Here is a 19,924-nt window from a genome sequence, read left to right as displayed (position 1 = left end):
AACACAACCCCCAACCTCTCTTCCCAAAAAGGAAAACTTCACCGACAAACAAAAAACCTTCTACCAAAACTTGAAGGAAGAAAGAATCCTAAAACAAACCCGCCACTACTTCCAACCCGATATGCTGAAGTTGGGTATTGATAATGATGTGCGGTCGTTGCTTCTAAATCTCCGATTGGGTTCTTTCATCACCGATGCCTACCGCACCTATAAGGAGCCTACTTTGAGTTCTTGGCTATCTTAGAGCTTGTACCCGTAGGAGGGGTATATAGGGTGCGTTTCCAATTGTTCAACCACATCTTCGACCAATCATTGGAAGAGTTCAACGCCGCTCTGGATTTTGATCCCCATGGGGATATTGTCAACGTTGAACACTACATCTTCCCGCAGTATGATCAACACTCATGGTGGGAAGACATCTCAGGTGGTAATGAGTTTATCACCAACCGGGCTAAGATCTCAGCGGTGTACCAACCTTGCCTTAGGGTTGTACACCGTCTTTTGGGCTATGTTTTGTTCCCCAAACAAGAAATGGGGAAGTTGAGTAAGTTGGAGCTCAAGGTCCTTTGGTTGTCTACCCGCCCGGAGTATGTGGGCCGGTTGAACTTGGGCTATATCTTTGCCCAATATTGCTTGGATCTTCGCAAGAGGAGTACGGGAGAGATCACATGCGGGGGCATGGTAACTAGGCTATTGACTCGCCTTCGCCTCGATGATTATCTCCCATTTTGTAAGGAGATCGGGGATGCAACTTCTATCTACCTCGATATGCAACAATTGGGTCAAATCCAATTCATCTCCAAGGGCTTTAGCGAAGGGAGATATGAGTGGCTTAGGGGCAACGAGCATTGGTGCTACTCGCCTAACCCCAGCTTGACTTCTTTGGCTCGGATTGCCAACAATGTGTGGCATGTTCCCAAGTCCTTCCGGCATCCCAACTTTGACTCCGAGGAGGATGAGGAAGAAGATGATGAAGAAGAACAACAACATCATCAACAACAACATCAACAACAACATCATTATTCTCCACAACAACAAGCTCCTCAAGAGCAAGAGCAAGAGCAAGGGCAACATGCTTTCGCCAATGCGGATTTGAGGGCTCTTAGTGAGCAAATGAGTGGATTAAAAATCCACGTGGATGGCATGTATGATCAAGACTTTGGGGCCATCTATGAGCAACTAAGAGGTATTCAAGAGATGCAGCAAGGTATGTTTACACAACAACAACAAATTTATGAGGCGGAGGTTAACCGTGGGAACATTACTCCCCCGGTTAACTATCCGTACTTCCCGCCCCAACAAGGTCCTCTACCTTCGTATGGGCATCCTTATTAGTCGGGGCCTTCTAACCTCGACACCGAGCGTCGCTACTATCCGGACGAGCACGGTAACTATGATTACAAGGCTCTGGGTGGTAGTGACTATAGGGGTGATCCAAACTACCCCCATGTCCATCCCAACCACCCCTTTGAACTCACTTTGCCTGATAACTTCACCCCTCTTGCTCCTTGGCAACAAGATCTTTTCAAGGGGCATTATGGGTGGCCCGAGGGGTACACCGGAGGATGGGAGCCCTACCCTCATCCCTTCGATGACCCCGAGCGCAACAGAGACCCCGATGGGGCCGGGCCGAGTGGGAGTGGTGGTGGTGATGGTAGTAGTTATTAGTTCCCTTTAGCTTCTCATGCTTTTTGCCTCCATCCCTTATATTTTTTATGCATGTTTTGTTTTGATTGGGATGTTGAGATGTATTTTTATCTAGCTTGGGGGAACTAATAACTTGTTTGGTGACCAATTTTGTTGTTGTGTACATATCTTAGTTGTTTGCATATTTATTTTCATTCCTCTTGTTTGTTTTCCTCATTTTCTTGATCTCTAGGCTACTTTCCTTGTAGCTAGCTGGTTTGCCCGTTTTCTTGGATGTTTGTTGTTTGTGGTGATGTTTTGCTTGGCATGTTGTTGTTGATGATCCCTTATATCCAAATCCCTTAATCCAAAACCCTTTAATCCAAATCCCTTAAATCCAAATCTTGTAGTTTAGAGTAGTTCTTTAGTTAGTTTAGACTTTATTGTTTACTTAGCTTTATTTCTTTTATTCTTTCTATTCTTTGGTTAGTTTAGCTTTTCTTTCCTTTAGTTGTATATACTTCTTACTTAGTTTAGTTTCCTTTTATTTGTTGTTTTCCTTTACTTGTTTTGAAGTTACTAACCATTTTCTTTGTTCATAGTTTCTTTTATTTCTTTTTCTCACTTGGTTCCTTGAAGAGCTTATGGATATGGTATGCTACGAGGTGGTTTCTAATCGCTTCATTTATCTTTGCTAAGCTTGGATACCCGGTGAGATCTTTCTTATTTTCTCTTTATTTTCCTTGGTTGCATAGAATAGGATTAGTTTAGGAGAAGTTGAATGGTTCGAGGATGGATGCTTGTTAACACGTAATGTGTTTGGGATCGGTGACTTTGTTGTCTATCGATCACTTGTTTGTCGATTGGGAACTTTATGTGCTTAACTTGCTTTCTAGTCCTTTGCATGCTATTTCTCCTATGTTTTCCTTTTCTATGTCTCCGTTTCTTTTCTTTTACTCTCTTTTATTTTACTTTTTCTCTTACTTTCCTTTATTTTTCTTTTCATTTTTGATGTGATTTTGAGGCATTGTTTTTCATTTCTTTTCTTATGAAATGAACCTTGTACATTGGACTTGTCTTTTGCATGATTTTCTTCCTAAGTTGTAAAGGTATGCACGGTTTGAGACTATGTTCGGTTGACTCTAGGATAGTGTATGCTAGGGTAGTTGGTTTGAACTAGGGGGATCATGAAGCCGGATTCTACTTGTTTGTGGTACGTTGGTAGTTGCTTCCTATAGTTGATTTGACACCACTAGTGAGTTTTTGCCACAACCTTGTGGGGTTACTTGTTTTTCTAGCCTTCAATATGCCTTGTATGAGCGGCGTGGATCCTTGACTATGCAAACCTAATCTAATAAAGCTTGATGTATGATTCTCAAACACGAGACCGAACTATCTAGGAAGGACAAAGGCACATTTTTCGGGGTGGTATTTTTCATTTTTGTTATATTTTGTTATTTTCTTTATTTTTAGGTTTACATTTGCCTTCTTACAACCATTTGAGCCTTATCCCTTCTTTTCAAGCCACATCTTTAGTTATTTGACCTTTTGTTTCATTTTCTATATTTTCTTGGTTTTTGTGAAGCATTATGATCATTTGAGATGAAGTTTGTGGTGGTTAAGTTGGAATTTTGGTTTTTATGTAAGCAAGTTTGTGATTTCATTTACTTTGTGAATAATGGAAAAAATATGTGGAAAAGCCGTCCTACTTCTCAAAAGGCATGGACTAATAATTTGCATTTAGGAAAAGCCGTCCTACTTCTCAAAAGGCATGGACTAATAATTTGCATTTAGGAAAAGCCGTCCGAATTAAGCAAAAGGCAAGGACTTTGCAAATACAATATAAAAACACAAAAAAAAATTGGAAATGTGAAGAATTCAAAAATATTTTGATGTATTCTTTTCTCCGACTAAGCATTGAGGACAATGCTTCATTTTAGCTTGGGGGAGAAGCGTGTACGCTTTTTGTATATATATTTTTGTGAGTATAGCTTCAAGTAAGCTTGGGGGTGTTGTTTTTGTTTGGTAATTTCTTGATTGTGGTGTTAGGGATTGATCACCCTTTTGCTTCACTTTTTAGGAAAATCACCAAATTTTTAAATTTTAAGCCTACCTTCACCCTTTATGCCTTACGTTACAACCTTGGGGAAAGACCTTTCGACCTAGATAGTTGAGTCACTATTCGGGGGAGGGCATCATGGGTCATTGCCTAAGGAAAGGGGATGCATAGTCAAGATTGTCGAGTAGCCTTAAAATAATTCTTTTCCGGTTCCTTCGAGGAATCATTGGGACACTCACTAAGGAGAGATATGAGACTAGTGGGAAGAACGCGGTAAGATTGTTTGGGATGAAAGTGAATTGTGATAACTAGTTTCTATGCCTAGCATACCCTATGTTTCAATCAACCTTGGATATCTTGAAACGTGCATACCTTAACTACTTGAGAAAGATTATCATTCATTTGCATTATAGTCTTTATGTTGATTCATTTCGCAAAGGTTTGTTTTTATTTCATTTTCCTTCCTTTTTATGGTTTGCCTCATTGATGTTTGGTGGAGAGTTATGGGTCAAACTCTTAGGATACCCTTACGAGACCTCACTCGTCCTCATAGGCGACTTTGGGGTTTAAAGGGCTTGTTGTAGCTAAAAACAACCGTGATTCCTACGACAGTGAGTTTTAGAGTATATTCTTATCTTGAGTCTTTCTTTTTCGTTTTCAATAAAATTTTCATCCTCATTCTTTCTTGTTTTGTTTTGCTCGAGGACGAGCAAAACTTTAGCTTGGGGGAATTTGATGAGTGAAAGTTATGGCACTCATTTGGTTCCTTTTTGGATGATTTCTATTTCATTTTATCTCTCTTTTCTTTAGTTTTCCTTAGTTTTATTCTTGTTTTCTTTATTTTATGCTTTTTGTAGTTAGTTTCTCTATTTCATGCTTTTTCTAGTTTACTTGTTATTTTTCTCTTTTACTTGCTTTTTATCATTTGTTTGTAGGTGGTAATTGATTGTCCAAGAATTCCCGAGCTTCCTCTCTATGAGCTTTCATTGCTTTCATGCCTAGAGATGGTGCAAGAAGCTTCAAGTCAAGGGTGGATCCAAGAGGCAAGCTTCAAGGCTTTGTATATGCCTTCTTTATGGCTTATACTTTTCAAGAAATTCAAGAAAGTTTATGCCTACTTTGTCCTCCATCATCATCATCTAGGATGTGTGCACCGCTTGAGCTAGGACGAAGAGAAGAAGGGGGAAAGACCCAGCCAGGTGCGGGCGCACCAAGGGAGTGTGCGGCCGCACATTGGTCGGGTGCGGCCGCACACCTGGTGTGTGCGGGCGCACCAGTCTCGGTGTGTCCCGTGCGCACCAGTCTGGGTGGGTCTATTTTTGGGCGTCAATACCGACCTCCTCTTTGTATATATAGTTATTTCTACCTATTTTTAGGAATAAGTTTTTTTAGATTGAATTTGATAGTTAGTTTTGGGAGAATTTTAGAGAGAGAAACTCAAGAACTTTAGAGAGAGAAACTCATGATTTTTGGTGATTGCTCAAGGATTCCTCATTGTATTTGATCTTTAGATCAAAGTTTTGTAAGGATTTTCTTCTTGATTTCAATACAAGTTTGATTTTAGTTGATTCCATTTGTTTTCCATGATATTGATGATTGATTTGGTTATTGATTGAATTTTGATTGATTTTGATTGATTGTTGGTTTAATCTTTGATTTCAATTATGTTGATGATGAAATTGATGATTGTTGTAGTTTTGATCTTGATTCCTATGGCTAGTGAGTAGTTTCCTAGCTAGGGAAATGGTGAAGTATGTTTGAATAATGGATTAGAGTAATTTGGGGATAATTGATGGAGTTGATGATATGATTAAATTTGGTTGATAATTCATGTGCATGTGTGTGATTAATTGAGGTTTGGCCATCTTTGATTATTTGCACTAGATTGCATTGTGAGCTTGCTATGATACGGACCATTGATTAGTAACTTGCAATTTCACGATTGAGGTGCTTTGTGACGTTCCCTAGGTAGTGTTTAGCGTAGTTGACGCTAGTTAGACCTCTAGGTGAACCATCTTAGTATGCTCTTTTGGATACATGATGATCTTCCTTCATATCACTTGACTTAGTCGGTTTGACCTCCCAAATTACCATTTTTCATTACAATTACATGTGGATCCATTGCCCTAGTGTCTTTAGATTGATTTCATTTAAGTTCTTGCATCATTTAGCTCTAGCTCTAGTTTCCTTCATAAACCCCTTTTACTTGACTTCGAAATAGCTTGACTTAGACATTGTGCATTCGACCTCCATTCCTTTGGGTTCGACCTTGACTTACCACTACGCTAAATAGGGGTTTGTTAAGTTACAAATTTTGTTTGATTGGGTGGGGTGGTAGCCCAATGACCTACCGTTCTCCTTCCCATCAGCAAGGAGCAGGGAAAAGAAAAATTCAGCAAAGCAAACTTTCAAAAGTCGGATATGAGGAAAGCCATGATGCAGCTTGGGGTGATTCTGACAGTGAAGAAGATGAGGATGACCAACCAGAGGAGGAGACAACCAATCTGTGTCTGATGGCCAAATCAGACGATGAAAAGGCCAACCTTGAGGAACTTCACAAAGAGGTATTTCTTGATCCTAAACAGCTTAAAACTCTCTCTAAAGATGTCTTAATAGATTTGTGTCTAGAAGAAGAAGAATTCTTTAGAGAAACTTGTGTGAAACTGAATAAGTGTGAGAAGGCTCTTAAAGTTTGCAAGGAACATGGCACTTGGTTGGAAACAGCTTATGCCAAGTCCCAAAGCAAATTGCAAGAGCTGAATATTAAGCATAAACACATAAAAGAGATAGCTGATAGAATCAAGAATGACAGTATTCTTCTAAATGTTGAATTAACTCAGTATAAGCTCATGAATTCTGATATCAGTTCTAGCAGTTCCTCGAGTGATCAATTGCTTAAATTCAATGTTGATTTTGAAAATCTGAAAAATGAACTTTCGACCTTAAGGAATCAAAAGGATAAACTTGAAAATGAACTGAATGCTAGAAAGGATAGGAGTATTGACCCAAAAGTTATACCCAAATGGATTGCTGAAGCTCAAGGAAAAAGAACAGAAGGACTTGGTTATATGACCAAGAGAAAAGGTAAACAAAAGAAATATGTTGAGCTTCCTAGCATGAAAATGTGTACTTTTTGTGGTAAGACTGGACATCTTTATGGTCAATGTTGGAATAGAGAAGAAGCTAATAAAAGGAATGTGAAACAAGTGTGGGTCAAGAAAACAGATATTGCATTCACGTCAAAGGAACCCAAGGAAACCTGGGTTCCTGATTCTAATGCTTAGTTTTCTTGCAGGTTCTAGTGAGGGGGAACAACTCGTGGTATCTCGACAGCGGGTGTTCAAAGCATATGACAGGTGATAAATCAAAATTCCTCTCACTAAAAGACTACCCTGGAGGAACAGTAACCTTTGGGGACAATAAGAAGGGCTTAATGCACAATCTGCTCAGTATATCACAATTCTGTGATAAGGGAAACTCTGTATGTTTTACTTCTGATTCTTGCAACATCATCAACAACAAATCAGGAAAGGTTGTTCTAGAAGGAACAAGAAGAGGGAATACTTATACTGTAGACCTCAACTTAATCCCAAGGAACAACCTTACATGTCTGAGTGTTGTTGAAGATGATCCCTTGCTATGGTATAAACGTTTTGGACATGCTAGCTTTTCATTACTGGACAAACTAAGGTCAAGGGACTTGGTTGTGGGACTTCCTATTATCAAGTTCCTACAGAATAAAGTTTGTGATGCATGTGTGAAAGGCAAGCATGTTCGTTCATCTTTCAAATTGAAGAAAATGGTGAGCACTACAAAGCCTTTGGAACTAATCCATATGGACTTGTGTGGTCCCATGAGAATTCAAAGCAGGAGTGGCAAGAAATATGTTTTGGTTATTGTTGATGATTATTCCAGATTCACTTGGGTTATTTTTCTTGCAAGTAAAGATGAAACTTTTGACGAGTTTGTTGCTTTTGCCAAGAAAATACAGAAAATCAGTGGTCACTCATTAGTCTATCTCAGATCAGATCACGGAACTGAATTTGAGAACTCAAGATTCGATGAGTTTTGCAGGGAAAATGGCATGAACCATAACTTCTCAGCTCCGAGAACTCCCCAACAGAATGGGGTCGTGGAAAGGAAGAATCGAACCCTTGAGGAAATGGCTAGAACCATGCTGATTGCAAGTAGATTGCCAAGGAACTTCTGGGCTGAAGCCGTGAATACAACATGTTACATTCTTAATAGAGTAACAATCAGAAGCATCATCAACAAGACTCCCTATGAACTTTTCAGGGGAAGGAAACCAAACATATCTCATCTTAGGGCCTTTGGTTATAAGTGCTTTGTACATAATAATGGTAAGAAAAATCTAGGCAAATTTGATGAAAGAAGTGAAGAGGCTATATTTCTTGGATATGCCTCTGATAGCAAAGCTTATAGAGTGTACAATAAGAACTCAATGTGTGTTGAGGAAAGCATTCACATAATATTTGATGAAGTTAACCAGTTTGTGAGTGTACAGGAATAGGATGAAGATAATGATTTTGAAATAGGTTTGATCAGAGACAAAGATGAAGAAGAAGATCAAAGGCAAGCCAAAGAAAAGCATCTTGTAGTAGAGGAAGAACCTCAAGAGAATGAAGATGTTCCTCACCAAGATGAACAGGTGAATGAGGAACAAGCTAAAGAGGAAGAATCAGAAGGAACAGGACAAGAAGCTCCTCAAATTGGAGTTCCAGCAAGGGAATTTCATCCCAAGCCGGTCAGGTATCAAGGTTCCCATCCTACTGATCTCATAATCAGTGACATTGGGAAAGGAACTCAAACCAGATCGCAAATGAGGAACTTCTGTGCGTTCCAAGCATTTCTGTCCATCCTAGAGCCTCGGAATCATCAAGAAGCCTTGGGAGATGCTGATTGGATAGTAGTCATGCAAGAGGAACTTAATGAGTTCGAAAGGAACAAAGTCTGGCACCTTGAGCCAAAGCCTAAGGAAAAGAAGATCATTGGGCTCAAGTGGGTGTTCAAGAACAAGTTGGATGAGCATGGTACCATTGTAAGGAACAAGGCAAGGTTGGTTGTGAAAGGCTATAACCAACAGGAAGGTATTGATTTCGATGAAACCTTTGCTCCAGTAGCTAGATTAGAAGCTATTAGAATCCTAGTAGCTTTTGCTTCTTTTATGGGTTTCAAACTCTATCAAATGGATGTGAAATGTGCTTTTCTAAATGGTTTCTTAAATGAGGAGGTGTTTGTAGAACAACCTCCAGGTTTCGAAAATCCTAAGTTTCCAAATCATGTCTTCAAGCTTGATAAAGCTCTTTATGGGCTTAAACAAGAACCAAGAGCCTAGTATGAAAGGCTCTCAAAGTTCCTCCTGAAAAATGATTTCAAAAGGGGAAAGGTTGATAAAACTCTTTTTCTTAAATCTAGAGGAACTGATTTGTTGGTAGTTCAGATTTATGTTGATGATATTATATTTGGTGCTACTAACAATGGTTTGTGCAAGTACTTTGCTGAGCTAATGGGTGGTGAATTTGAGATGAGCATGATGGGTGAATTGAATTTCTTCCTTGGACTCCAAATAAAGCAAACAGCAGAAGGAATAATGATTCACTAGCAGAAGTACATCAAGGAACTTCTGAAGAAGTACAACATGGAGAATGCCAAAATAAATCACACACGTATGGGAACAGCAACGAGACTTGATGAGGATCCACAAGGAACAAGTGTGGATCAAACGACTTATAGAGGTATGATTGGTTCATTGCTATATCTAACAGCCAGTAGGCCTGACATCTCTTTTAGTGTTGGATTGTGTGCTAGATTTCAGTCTAACCCTAAGGAATCTCATCTAACGGCTGTTAAGAGATTTTTGAGATACCTCAAAGGAACAGATAACCTGTGTCTGTTTTATCCTAGAAGTGATGACTTTATGCTTAGAGGATTTACTGATGCTAACTATGCTGGTGACTTAGTCAACAGGAAAAGCACCTCAGGTATGGTTCAGTTCCTTGGCTCTTGTCTAGTGTCTTGGGGTTCCAAGAAACAAAATACTGTTGCATTGTCTACTGCAGAGGCTGAGTATGTAGCAGCAGCTGCTTGTTGCTCTCAAGTCCTTTGGATTAAACAACAGTTGCGTGACTTTGGTATTAAATTTAATTGCATTACTATCTATTGTGATAACACTAGTGCAATTTGCATATCTAAAGATCCAGTCCATCATTCAAGAGTCAAGCATATTCATATAAGGCATCATTTCCTTAAGGATAATGTTGAAAAGGGTTTAATTAAGTTAGATTTCTACCAAACTGACAATCAAATTGTAGATATATTAACTAAGCCCTTGAATAGAGAAAGGCATGAGAAGATGAGAATGGAACTTGGGATGATTAAGTTATACTAAGAGAAATGCATCAAGTTCCCTCAGGTATGAAACTCAAACTGACGTGCAAACTATTGTATACTATGCACAAGTGTTATATGTTTAATTACATAGTTAAGGCAAGTTGTGAGCAGAAGTAACATTTACTAATGGGTATGTAAATTTGAAAGTCATAGATATTAGAAGTCCAAAATTGATTGCATGAGCCTTGTTGAATTGTTCCGTGTATCAAGTTGTATTTGCAAGTGATTTCATTAATTGAATTCAAAAGATAAAATTATTGTGTTTATCTGATCTTCAAAATTCCAACTTTTTTTATCTAAACACTAAATTCGGATGAATATATCAAAATTCATCATTATCTTTTGTTCAAAAGTTGCCCACATCCATTACTCTCTTGAAACACGGTTTACGTTTCCCTAAGCAATAAATAGGAGTGTCAAATCAACTAAATTCACCTCACCTCCCAAACGACACCTCACTTATTCACTCCCTTAAGTTACCTCCACCATAAAAACATGTCAGCCTCACCAAAATTTACACCACTCAAAAATTACCTTCTCTCTCATCACTCCGATCAAAATTTCTCACCAATGTCTGTCTCACCAAAAACCCAAACTGAAGATGAAGAAATCACAAACCCCACTCCAGAAATCACCATGGAAATCATCCTCAAAACTCAAAATCCTGAGCCTCAAAAGAAGGAATCTCCTACTGAGTCCAATTCTTCCCGAAAGAGAAAATTCGAGGACATGCAAGAAGAGGAGGAGAGCGTTTCGGAGATGGGTGTCAACTATTGAGACAAGCCTGCTTCTATGAAGAAACAGGAGAAAATCAACGATCACTTTGTGACAGGTTTGGCACTTAATTTACCTTAGTGTAGATATGTTAACCTTTATGAATTGTTGGATTTGTTTGAAGCTCAAAATTGGGTGAATTTGTTGGGTGAGTGTTTTATTCGAAGTTTGTATGTTGATGCTATGAGAGATTTCTGTAAAAGTTTTAAGTACTCTAAGGGTACTATTCGCTGTTGTGTGTATGGGAAGGATATTGAGTTTGATGCTATGTATTTGGCTGAAGTGTTTGATGTGCCTAACACTGGGTATGATATCTATTTTAAGAACAATGTGATAAGAAACCCTCTTCCTGATGCAAATATTGATGAGATTGTGGAGTATTTAGGAGGTGACCCAGAGGAAACCTACATAAACTACAATGACCTAACCCCTCTTGACAAAATCCTGTTAAAATTTGTGTTCAATGACATTATTCCTCGTTCTCAAAAGAGAGACAGTAACAACAAGCTTGACTCTGTCTTAATCTACTACCTAGCCAAAAAGATCCAAATCAACTTTCCCTCTATCATGATCCAACACCTATCTCATTGTGTTCCTAAAGGCTGGAAAGTTGGATATGGTAACCTACTCACTTATGTGTTTGAAAGCTTTGGCATTTCCTTTGCTGACAAAGAACCCCTGCCCCTCAAAAACACCGAATATATACAACCCATTTTCCTTGAAAACCATAAGATGAAAGTTGTAGATCGGTGTTTTGAAGTTGTGTAGGAAGAAAAGAGGCCAAAAGAAGTAGGTGGTCAAGTTGAGGGGGAAGTAGGAGAAGATCAGGCAAGAGAGGCAATAGGGAATGTTGTTCAGGAGCTGCAGGAACAGGAGGAGGAAGAGGAAAGGCAAGTGGAAGAGGTAGTTGAAACAGGGGGAAGGAAGAAGAGGAAGAGTTTGAGGATGATGAAGAAAAAGGAGACCCCAGCACCTATCTGCACTGATATAACTGGGGTACAGGAGGAACTGCAGAAAGTTACCACCTCTCCTACTTCGGGCAAGTATGCATCTACTTCAGGTTTTGCAGCATTTAGTTCCCCACCGAAGGTTGCCAGCGAAGATGTGAAGGAGTTGAAGGAGATGCTCCAGAAGGTGCTGAAGGAACAAGAGCAGTCAACGCTGAAGATGGAGGAACTGAAGAAGAGTGTGCTCACTCTTGATGCTGATCTGAAGAAACTGGTCAAGAGCTCAGAACAGGGGAGACTGTCCACAGTGAAGGACATTGTGTCTCAAATCAGCAAGAAGCTTGAGGATCTTGCTGTTGATGATGACCAGAGCACTGCTTCTTAACCTCTCTTTCCTTGCAGCCTATCTATGTTGATTAAACTCTGTTTTTATTTGTTTTTGGGAAACAATTTTTATTTGGTCTGTAATATTTTGGGCACTCTGTTTTTTTTGTGAACTTGCAAATTTGGTACATTTGGCCGATGTTTTAAATCGGTTTTGGATGATGAATGTCTATAATGCTTTTGCCTATATGCTTTGTGAATGTTTTCTCTATATATGCATGCTTCTTGTCTTAACACTAGACCACTTGATGGTGTTGTGTTATGGTATACTATTGCTTGTGTGTTGGTTTTTGATAATGCCAAAAGGGGGAAAAGATGCAAACTATCCCAAGGAAACTTAATCATTCTATGGTCTCTGTTCGAAGTCTTCTCAGCAAGCCTACTTCTCTACAGGCAGGTATATTGTAAATACAAGTTTTTCAATTTTTGCAAATTTTCTTCTTTTTGTTTTCTGTTTCTTTTTTTTTTCTATTTCTGGCTTTAGTTGAGTAGTTTATTTCTGCATTGCTTTATATTTTTGCATTTTCTTTCCTTAGTTTAGGGTGGATTATCTTTGTTTCCTTGTAAGTAAGTTTGGATTGTTTGTCATCATCAAAAAGAGGGAATATTGTTGGACTTAATGATTTTGATGATGACACAACCTCACTTACTTACATACTAATAAAGGCTTGATTGTTTAAGTGTGTGATCAATGCAAAGACTAGGAGAATTAAGTGTCGAACAAAGATACCATGAGGAACAGGAAGGCCAGAAACAAAGTTATCCAAAAAGAAGAGTTCCCTCAAAGGAACTGGCGCTTCAGAAATGAAGACTTGAGAAGTGAAGGTTCCCTCAGGGAATAGAAGCTTCAGAGAAGAAGCATCACCAGAGAAGAGAAGTTCCTTCCAAGGAACAGAAGCCTCGGAGTAGAAGCTTCATCAGAGAAACATGAAGACTAAATATTTTATATATTTTAGGATTTATGTAAGTATAAGGAAGTTAGTTACACTCGAAAAATCAGTATGGAATTGGTCTTAGGATAGAATATTGTGCATGCTTATTTTTAGGAAAACTGTTGCAATTTAAATTTTATCTTTTTCTTAAATTAAAAAGATTTTATTTTCTTTTCATTTTCTGATTTTCGGAAAATGTTTTAACAAAATAAAATCTTCACGTTTTCCAAAACTTGCGCTCTACCCCCCCCCCCCCCATGTTCTTCTTCTAGACATGGTCTTGCACATTGAGGAGTTCATGGTTCCTTAATTTTAGGGACATGAACTTGTTAGTGGGTATGAGTAGTGGCGTGATGGAATTGCTGCACAAAGAAGTTTTTCTAAGGCGTTTTGTAATCTATAAATTAATTCCTGTTTATCTACTTTTATCCATGTGGGGGGGAAAGAAACGTCTTTACTCCGCTACTAAATTTATTTTGTATACTGCAGGGGGTTCTATTTTTCTATTAATGGGAGTTCTGGGTGTTGGTTTATATGGTTCCAATGAACCAACATTAAATTTCGAAATATTAGTTAATCAATCGTATCCTATGTCATTAGAAATAATATTCTATATTGGATTTTTTATTGCGTTTGCTGTCAAATTACCGATTATACCTTTACATACATGGTTACCCGATACCCACGGAGAAGCACATTATAGTACTTGTATGCTGCTAGCCGGAATCTTATTAAAAATGGGAGCGTATGGGTTGGTTCGGATCAATATGGAATTATTACCTCACGCTCATTCTATATTTTCTCCTTCGTTGATGATAATAGGCACAATACAAATAATCTATGCAGCTTCAACATCTCTTGGGCAACGTAATTTAAAAAAAAGAATAGCCTATTCTTCCGTACCATTTGATTTCTGTTGCAAAAACTCACCCTTGCTCACATAAGTTTTCATCTTTTATTCGAGTTAAGAGTCCAATTCCATACAAGTCTATTTGAGTGTTCTTAATGTTCTTATACTAGAGTTTAAATTCTTTCTTTTGAGTTGTAATTTGGGGAATGGGGAAGTTTGAGTGAACTTTTGTATTGTGAGAAAGAGAAGTGAGAAAGAGAAGAGAAAGAGCAGAGAGAAGTGAGAAGAGAGAAAGAGAAGAGAAGGAGTAACAAGTTGGGTGACTTGTTCCTCGGGGCTTCAAGTTCGTTGAGGAACTTGAAGTAAGAGTCTTTAGTTTGTAATAGGATTTACTGCCCTATTCTAGTGAAGATTCTTTTCCTAAAATCCCAAGTGGTCGTGGTTTTTCTCCTTGATTAGGGCCAAGGAGTTTTCCACGTAAAAATCTCTCTTGCACTTTTGTTCCTTCAATTTAACTTTCTGTTCCTTTAGCTTACTTAGTTTTAATTCCGCAAAAAGTTTAGCTAATTTCTCATACTACAATTCAACCCCCCCTTCTTGTAGTATTCATTGAAAAAACACTTGTAATCATAGTTACCGTGCTCATTAGGATAGTAGCGACGCTCGGTATTGGGGTTGGAAGGCCCCGACCAATAAGGATGCCCATACGAAGGTAGAGGACCTTGTTGGGGCGGGAAATACGGATAGTTAACCAGGGGAGTAATGTTCCCACGGTTAACTTCCGCATCATAAATTTGTTGTTGTTGAGCAAACATACCTTGTTGCATCTCTTGAATACCTCTTAGTTGTTCATAGATAGCCCCAAAGTCTTGATCATACATGCCATCCACGTGGATTTTCAATCCACTCATTTGCTCACTAAGAGCCCTCAAATCGGCATTGGCATAAGCATGTTTCCCATCTTGATCTTGTTCTTGAGGAGCTTGTTGTTGTGGAAATTGTTGTTGTTGCTGTTGTTGTTGTTCTTCTTCTTCTTCATCATCTTCCTCATCCTCATTGGAGTCGAAGTTAGGACGCTGAAAGGACTTGGGGACATGCCACACATTGTTGGCGATCCGGGCCAAGAAGTCAAGCCGGGGTTAGGCAAGTAGCACCAGTGCTCATTGCCCCTTAGCCACTCATATCTCCCTTCACTATAGCCCTTGGAGATGAATTGGATTTGACCCAATTGTTGCAAGTCAAGGTAGAGGGAGGTGTTATCCCCAATCTCCTTACAAAAGGGGAGATATGCATCAAGGCGAAGGCGAGTCAAGAGCCTAGTCACCATGCCCCCGCATGGGATCTCTCCCGAACTCCGGCCACGAAGATCCACACAATATTGGGCAAAGATATACCCCAAGTTCAACCGGCCCACATACTCCGGGCGGGTAGACAACCACAAAAACTTGATCTCCAACTTGCTCAATTTCCCCAATTCTTGTTTAGGGAACACCACATAGCCCAAAAGACGGTGCACAACCCTAAGGCAAGGTTGGTACACCGATGAAGTCTTAGCCCTGTTGGTGATAAACTCGTTACCACCCGAGATGTCTTCCCACCATAAGTTGTGATCGTACTCCGGGAAGATATAGGGTTCAACGTTCAAAATATCCCCATGGAGATCAAAATCCAATGCCGCGTTGAACTCTTCCAAGGAATGATCGAAGACATGGTTGAACAATTGGAATCGCACCCGATATACCCCTCCTATGGGTACAAGCTCCAAGGTAGCTAAGAATTCCAATGTAGGCTCCTTGTAGGTGCGATAGGCATCGTTGATGAAAGAACCCAACCGAAGGTTTAAGAGCAACGACCGCACATCAACATCTATCCCCAATTTCACCATGTCGGGTTGGAAATAGTGGCGGGTTTGTTTGAGGGTTCTCTCTTCCTTCAAAAGTTGGTAGAAGGTCTTTTGTTTATCGGTGAAATTTTTCTTTTTGGGTAGAGAGGTTGGAGGTCGTGTTTGAGAGGAAGAGGGGTTGGAAGTACTTGGCCTAGAAAATGTACTCGGCCTTGAGGAGGTACTTGGGCGAGGCTCATCGATGCTAACATCGGTTTTTCTTTTCTTGGTGAGTTTCTTGAAGTATTTAGACATGTTTGAGAGTTTGAGAAAGGTCACCAACAATGGACAATGAGCAAAACCAATGAACCAAGAACACCACACCCAAATTCACCACTTACTACCAAAATCACCAAACTCCAATTTCACACTTCCTTTCAATCAAAACCAATTCCAAACCAATCAACAACACCAATAATCCAAGAAAAACTCCTTTCAACAATTCAAGAACAACCACAAGACCAATATCAACAATCACAACATACTACCCATATACCAAAAATCCAACTCACAAGATATCAACCAAAAATGATGAGAATCACTACAAAATCAACGAACAATACAATGTTATGTAAAATCAATCAATAATCATCACCAAATCACTACCAATATCAAGATCAAGCATCAAAAATCACAAAACCAATACTACACTATTCATGCTCATACAATTTTCAATCTATGCAAAATTATGATATAATTGGCAAAATTAAAGCAAGGATTAGTGATTTTACCATAAAAGAAGCAAGATTAACCAACTTAGAGCAAGCAATTTCGACCCCTTACAAAAGCCCCAATTTTCGGCCACCAAGAGTAGGAGAGAGAGTGAGTGAAATTTGGGTCAATTTGTGAGGAATTTTGAGTGTAGGAAGGTTTGTGAGTTATTTTGAGTGATAATGGAGTGATTTTAGTGAAGATTTGAGAGATTTTTGATGGTGAATAAGGGGGTTAGAGATGCGCACAAGAGGGTTTGGAGAAGGTAATGTCGTGAGGAGGATAAGGGGAAGTGATGAAATGAAGGGAAGAAGGAGGACGAAGAAGATATAATGCACGATCAGCCATGTGCGGCCGCACAAAACTGGTGTGCGCCCGACACGCAGGCTATGCGCCCGCATATGCCTCGTGTGCGGCCGCACACCCTTGTGCGTCTCCAATTCTTCCTTTTTCTCACATTTTTCATACTTACTGCCTATTTGGGTGCGCACATGAATCATGATGGTGATGAGGAACAACATAGGCAGTAGCTAAAATCATTTTCAAAGACCTCAAAGTTGAAAATTCATGTGCTCACCACAAAAATTCACTAAGTATCAATTTCCTCCAACTTACAAAACACTAATTTCCTATCTTACCTCTCTAAAATTCTTACCCCTTTTTACCTTAAATTTCGATTAGAATTGAACAAAATATGATTTGTGCCACGAACACCTTCCATTCACCATGCATTCTTGTAGAATTCCAATCCCGCAAAAGTCATCCTAAAAATCCAATCAAGTAGAAAAGTGAAAGAAAAGACAAAGTAATAAAAGAAACAAAAATAAGAAAATTCAAAAATCAAAAGGAAAAGTTAGAAACTCCGTCCCGGGAAGTGCTTGCTTAAGGTCCTAAGCTTGACCCTTCCTCCAAATCATGGAGGGTCAAAGAACACCACCTTCTTCAAGGTAGTTGATGGAGAAAAATCTTCTTCAATTTTGAGCAACTTCTCATCGTTGCTTAATGAAACCTTCACAAAATTCTTTTCAAATTCTTCCTTCTCTTTTCTCAATTTCTTTCTTTTTCTTGATTTCTTCGAGTCATGGGCCTTTTTCTTTGGCTTGACTTCAACATCCTTAACCATGGAAGCTTTCTCTTCATCTTGAGAATTAAGCTTGAGCCAATTTGGAATCTCAATTTCTTTCTCATCCCTTAGCTTTGGAATTACAATTTCTTCTTCACTAACATCATCAAGACTTGCACCAACATCATCAACAATCTAAAAAGCATCGTTAGTAGAAGAATCAACCATGCACACATCATCAATGGAACGAGAAAGACTAGCACATGCTATATCTTGCACACAAGATAAGGACTCATGCATTGGCTTCAACTTAAAACTCTCTTCTAATTTTCCACATCTCAAAGTGATTCGGCCTCCCTTCACATCTATTAATGCTCCCGAGGTGGCTAAGAAAGGTCTCCCTAGAGTGATTGGAATATGCTCATCCTCAACAATCTCCAAAACAACAAAATCCACGGGAAAGACAAACTCTAGCTCCAATCTTTAAAGGGACATCATCAATTCTCCCCTTAGGAAGCTTAATAGAGCGATCGACCAATTGAAGTGTTATATTAGATGATTGAAGCTCACCTAAATCAAGCCTCTTGAAAACCGAAAAGGGCATAATACTCACACTAGCCCCTAGATCACACATAGCATTCTCAAAAACCATCTTCTTGATTTGGCAAGTGATTGAAAAATTCCCCGGATCTTCCATTTTCTCCGGAAGCTCACCATGGACAAGAGCACTAGTGGCAATAGAGTACACGGGTTTCTTTGGTTCAACACCTTGGGAACGCAAAGATGAAGGACTAGCATAATCCTTAAGAGTGCTTGCTAATTGGGTTATTTGAGTCTCAAGCATCTTATTGTGAGTCATCATCTCATTGAATTTCTTATCACTAACCGCCATATAGGTGTTAATGATCTTGGTTTGATTATCAATCAATTCCTCCAAAGTAGTCCTAGGAGAAGAAGGTTGTGAATAGGAATTTTCACCTTGAGTCTTTGGAACAAATCCGGGTGGGGGACCTCTTTGAGCATTGTTTTTAAAATTTCCCCTTCCTTGATTGTTCCAATTACCCCTATTTTGATTTTGACCATAACCTTGATTATGGTTACCACCACCTTGATTATGGTTACCATTACCTTGGTTATGATTTCCATAACCTTGGTTTTGATTACCATAGCCTTGGTTTTGATTACCATAATTTTGGCTTTGATTTTTGCCGCTATAACCTTGGTTATGGTTACCACGAGAACCTTAATTCCCTTGGTTCCTATAACCACAACCACGATTATAGTTGTCAAAATTTCCTTGGTTTTGGTAATTCTTATTCCATTAACCTCTTTGATTATCAAACTTTTGGACATTGTTTTTTGACACAAAATTCACATGCTCACACTCATTGTTGTTAAATTCATCAACACATTCATTGTTGCAATTGCTAGAATCATGGTCATATGATCCAAATACATCACAAAACAAACATAGGCATATTATGTGAAGTAGAAGGAGTTTGAGAGTTAGAAGAAGTACCTCTCCCCTTAATTTGGGAGGGAAGATTTGAAGCTTAAGAAGAGGAAGAAACACTCTCCAACTTGGCCTTGATTGCCGTCATCTCCTTTCCCAAGTTTGTCATTTGAGAGGAAAGATTGTTGATGGCATTGAGATGGTCCACCGAATACAACGAAGATTTCTTGCTTGAAGAATCTTTTTCCCCATCTTGCCAATCTCTATAGTAAGTCACCACATCCTCTATTATGTCCACAACTTCTTCTTCGGTTTTGTTCATGATTGGACAACCGGCCCCTCCATCAAGACATGCTTTGCCTTGAGGACTCAAACCACCATAGAATATTTGGATCAATTGATATGTTGGAATTCCGTGGTGAGGACATTCTCTTTGGTACTCCTTGAATCTTTCCCATGCTTCATAAAGACTCTCATTTGGCTTTTGCTTGAACCCTTGAATTAAAGCCCTTGCCTCCGCCGTTTTCTTTTGAGGATAGAAACGGGACAAGAAAGCTTTAGTGACATCATCCCACGTTCTCAATGAATTGGGCTTCACCTCTTTATCTAGCCATTCCAAAGACCTTCCTATGAGGGAGAAAGGGAACAACTTAAGGCGGATAAATTCTTGAGACACTCCATTAACCTTGATTGTGTTACAATATTTTTCAAACTCCTTAAGATGGTTCAATGGGCTCTCGTTCTTTTCCCCACTATATTGTCTCCTCTCAATTAGGGTGATCATTGTCGGCCTAATTTTAAAATCGTTTGCCGGTGTTGTAGGTGGAGCTAT

At 39.1% G+C, this 19,924-nt stretch overlaps 1 non-coding gene across 1 annotated transcript; it reads left to right on the top strand.

Annotated features, from left to right (window-relative positions):
- The first annotated feature begins 19,502 nt into the window (after positions 1-19,502).
- LOC145606356 (small nucleolar RNA R71) lies at positions 19,503-19,608 on the top strand. Its single transcript, XR_014105256.1, has one exon. It is a non-coding gene; the product is annotated as a small nucleolar RNA R71 (small nucleolar RNA).
- Positions 19,609-19,924: the final 316 nt, after the last annotated feature.

The sequence above is a fragment of the Chenopodium album genome, chromosome 22, assembly GCF_948465745.1.
Source record: "Chenopodium album chromosome 22, dcCheAlbu1.1, whole genome shotgun sequence".
NCBI lineage: Eukaryota > Viridiplantae > Streptophyta > Magnoliopsida > Caryophyllales > Amaranthaceae > Chenopodium > Chenopodium album.
Note: the sequence above shows the minus strand (reverse complement) of the source record. Positions and strands in the feature narration are given on the sequence as shown.